This window comes from Sus scrofa, chromosome 1 (assembly GCF_054392235.1).
Source record: "Sus scrofa isolate SSC_HxYL_T2T_F1_AM1 chromosome 1, Sscrofa_HxYL_maternal_Yorkshire_Landrace_v2.0, whole genome shotgun sequence".
NCBI classification, from domain to species: Eukaryota; Metazoa; Chordata; class Mammalia; order Artiodactyla; family Suidae; genus Sus; species Sus scrofa.
The window spans coordinates 1034284-1038636 of NC_139383.1; the positions used below are offsets into that span (position 1 = coordinate 1034284).

Genomic DNA, 4353 nt, shown 5'->3' on the forward strand with positions numbered 1-4353 from the left:
GCTCCCACAGCATATGCCGGTTCCCAGGATAGGGGTCTAATTGGAGCTGTAGCCGCCGGCCTGCGCCATAGCCACAGCCACAGCCACGCGGGATCTGCGCTGCGTCTGCAACTACCCCACAGGTCATGGCAGTGCCAGATCCTTAACCCACTGAGCAAGGCCAGGGCTCGAACCGCAACCTAATGGTTCCTGGTCGGATTCGTTAACCACTGAGCCACGTTGGGAACTCCCCAAGTGCATTTTTCATTCAGTAAATATTCACTGAACAATTTCTGTGTTTGGTAATTGCTTTAGATATTAAAACCAAAAATTAATCAGGCAAGTCTTGCCCTCAAGAAATGTCCGGCCTGGTAAAGGGAGACCTGCTGTTGCCTGAGGTCCGTCTGGGTGACAAGGGCCACCGCTAGCGTCTCTGTCTTCCCACAGCAAACCCTGCTTAGGGTGCAAAGCCAAGAAAACCTCACGCTGACCTAAGCACCTTTGCTTCTAGGTTCATCTGTTTCTCACTGAAAGAATCTTTATTCTCTCTGGCTCCCAGTACATTCTTCCCAGATGCCTTTCTACAAACTAAGAGTAGGCGGCCTCCGAAATCCCGGAGGCCACGTGTCGGCGTATGTCATTACAGCTACGTCACTGACACCTGCCCCTTCCTTCAGCACCGAGAGATGTTCTCCTAGAAGATGCAGGATACATGTACCTATAGTGAAAGGGCAAAGGGCACCCACTGGGGGTCAGACTGTCCGGTTTTAATCCTGGCCCTGCCACTAACTACCGTAGGATCCTACCTCTTGGTTAAACTCGCTGTGACTCAGTTTCCTGTGCGACGACGGCAACGACACTGAGCCTGATGGTTGTTCAGGGTCCAGGCATCAAGGACCAGTGTAGTGACGGGTCCTGTTCTCTCCATCGGGACCTCCCAGGAGCTGCGTGCCTGGACCTCGCAGCAGCTCTCGCACATCCCCCCCCCCCAGGCTTTTCTCCTTTCGCGCATTTGAAACCACTTCCCAGCATGTGCCGACGGATCCAGTACTCCGTAGTTATGGCCGCTGATAGAAATAAATGTCAAAAATGCAAACACACACCCACGAAACCTCCATCAAGCCCAAGAGGTTTTGAGAGATGCCTTCTGCTAGTTTGCAAATGATAAAAACTTTATACTTACATACATTCTCCGGAAGCCAGAGAACAACTTCCCAGATCATTTCACAGGACACTAAAATCCTAATGCAACCCAATCAGGGCACGAGAAATGAAAATTATGTGTAACTTCCATTGGTGAATATAGACACAAAACCACTAAACAAAATATCGGAAAGCAAAATTCAGAAATATTAATTTAAACATTGAACACCTATGAATGTTCCTCAATATTACCACAGAAAGAAAATTAGAGAGAAAGAGCCCCATATGGCTGGATTATTAGATGCAAAATAACAATTCAATACACACGAGGGTTCTACAATCGGTGAGCAAAATAATAATGGAAGGGCATATGCTCTTACCCCGATAAGGAAACACTGACATAGCCCTTTCAAGTACCAGACCTGTGGTGAGATGCGGAAACATCTCCTTCATAAACCAGTGGGGACTCTGACACCTCCTGCAGCCTCCCTGCTCCTCCCGCCCCCTCCCCCCCTCCCCGCCCCTCCCGCCCTCCCCGCCCCTACCCCCTCCCTGCCCCTCCCCTCTCCTGCCCCTCCCCCCTCCCTGCTCCTCCCACCCCCCTGCGTTTCACCAGTGGCGCCTCAGGGTGGAAGGAACAGCACCGTCTCTGTGCTCAGAATACCCGACGACTTACACGGGAAGCAAGTAGGTTTTCTCGTTGTGAACAAAGCTTTTTGTAGTCCTCAGTGTATGGCTGGCACTATTCTAGATCCTTTCATTGAAAAGAAAAAAAAAACACTAAAAAAAAAGAAAGGAAAAGAAAAGAATTTCCCTGGAGGCCTAGCCGTTAAAGGATCCAGGGTTGTCAACTGCTGTGGCTCCGGGGCCTGCGGTGGAGAGCGTTTGATCCCCGGCCTGGGATCTTCCACATGCTATGGGTGTGGCCAAAAAAAGAAGAATGCTAGATGCTTTACTAAAAAGGCTATTGATCACAGTATAAAATTCCATTTTACATCTTTGCCCAGGAAACTTGAAAATCAGCACGTGTAATAGCAAATAAATAATTAACGAAACTGTCTAGGACTCATAATAAAAAAGCAGAACCCATAAAATAGCTCAAAATTGGGAGAAAAAAAAGATGAGGAAAAGTAACTTATAAGGAACCAAATTTGTTATAAATCGATACTTCTAAAGCAAAATGTAACAGCGATCTACAGGTGGACGGGTGACTTCGTGGCTTCGCGGACAAAGTCAAGACCCCAGGGTGACTGACGGAGGCAAACTGAAGTTCCCCTGAAAATGAGATAAAACTGCAGTCGCTCTGGAAAACAACGCAGCCTTGCTGGTGAAGCTGGAGACCCAGCAACCCCACGCTTGGACATCCAGCCTCGAAAACGTTCCTGCACAGGCGCAAAACGGACCCAAAGGTGGAAGAGCAAAACTTTGAAAATCTCACAAAACTGGACAACATGGGACTCCTGCTGTATTCGTTCATGCAGTAACACACACACGTGGAAATAAGCAATATCGACACGCCTCAGTGTGAATGAACCTCACAAGCAAAATGTTTACTATCAAGTGCAAGTCATGAAAAGCATGCAAGAGTCTACGTGCACAAATTTTAAAACATACAAATCAACAGCGAACGTTGCACAGGCTCCATCCAAACGCCGTAAAGTGGAGCAGGGAGTTCCTCTGCTGTGGGGGCAGGAGCCTTGCTTTGAGGCTCTTTGGGACATTTGAATCTCGCCAGCTGAGCCAGGCAGGTGGGCATATTTGATGCTATTATTTATGCCTTCAAAATATTTTCTCATACCTTTCAGTACCATTAGTCTGGGACAAGAGGCTTTGCTGTCGGGGAAAAACCAACAGATGAGAAACACATACAAACAGGAGGTAGAATCTGAAATTTAAAAAAGACCCAAAGCTGCTGTTTTTAATACAAGCTGTGAGGCCCTGCTGTTCAGCACAGGGAACCGTATCCGGTGTCCTGGGATCGAAGATGACAGAAGGGAACCTAAGACAGGGAACAGGCACGTGTGTACAAGCGGGTCCCTCTGCTGCGTGGCAGAAGTGGGCACAACAGTCTATCGACAGCATTTAACAAAAACATTCAAATAAACTAAAAGTGTAACATGATTTCTAAGCACGCACCGAGGGCAAAAGGGAGCACAGACGTCACCAGAGGGCCACAGCGCCGAGGCTGGATGCCACCCATCAAGACCCCCAAGCAGGGACACTCAGGAAGGACAACGGCAGAACCTTCGGGCAATTCCACTTCCTTTCTCCAGGGCTCTCTGTGCTGTCTCCTCAGGGTATCATGGGCCTTTGGGCCTGGGTGTGTGTGGCCTTCCTTATGCTGTGGGTAACACACTGGGCGTTCCGGGGGCTGGACTGTGCTGCATCCAAGCCAGCTGCCAAGGTGTCATTGTCACCAGGCGGCTGAGTGCCTCTCTCGTGGACAAGGGGCTGTTCAGCTGGCCGGGCAGCTCCCTCTGCAGGAGGACGTCCACTGGCGCCTGAAGCTTTCCTCCCTCTTGGCACCTTCGAGGCGACACGCTCTCGAAGTTCCCGTCGTGGCGCAGTGGAAAGGAGTCCAACGAGGAACCATGAGGTTGTGGGTTCCGTCGCTGGCCTCGCTCAGTGGGTGAAGGATCCGGTGTTGCCGTGAGCGGTAGTGACATTTGCAGGCACGGCTCGGATCCTGTGCTGCTGTGGCTGTGGCGCAGGCCAGGAAGCAGCTCCAATTCGACCCCTAGCCTGGGACCCTCCCTGTACCATGGGTGTGGCCCAAAAAAGCAAAAAAAAAAAAAGTAGAAAGAAAGATTACACGCTGGCCCTAGCACTTAATGATGACCATCTTATGGGAAAACGTTCATGCTGAAACGTAAGCTTCAGCCAAAATATATAGGCGGCGAGCTGTGCTAAGATGTTCCATTCCTTTCTAAGGCGAGTCCACCGGCTCCTTCAGCAAGAAAATGCTTAGTGGTCAAAATCGGGTTTGGGACGCTTGGCGGTTTCCGATCTTGGCAGGATCCACAGGCCCTTTGCAACCGCCCTTGGTAAACAACTAGGATTTTGGCCAAAAAAAAGAAGGAAAGAAAGACGATAATTTAAGGAAAGTAAATGCCAAACACGGGCATGTCTTTGTGGTTCTGACTTTTGCTGTTGGAGGTATTCGCGCTCAAGGCATTTCCCCGTCTTTAGACTTTCCCTCCACACAGCAGTGGGCTGCACACTTGGCGAGGA

General features: G+C 49.8%; 1 non-coding gene across 1 annotated transcript; it reads right to left on the minus strand.

Annotated features, from left to right (window-relative positions):
• Positions 1–1771: 1771 nt before the first annotated feature.
• Positions 1772–1867, minus strand: MIR9815 (microRNA mir-9815). The gene is given in 1 exon segment (NR_128500.1): positions 1772–1867. It is a non-coding gene; the product is annotated as a microRNA mir-9815 (primary transcript).
• Positions 1868–4353: the final 2486 nt, after the last annotated feature.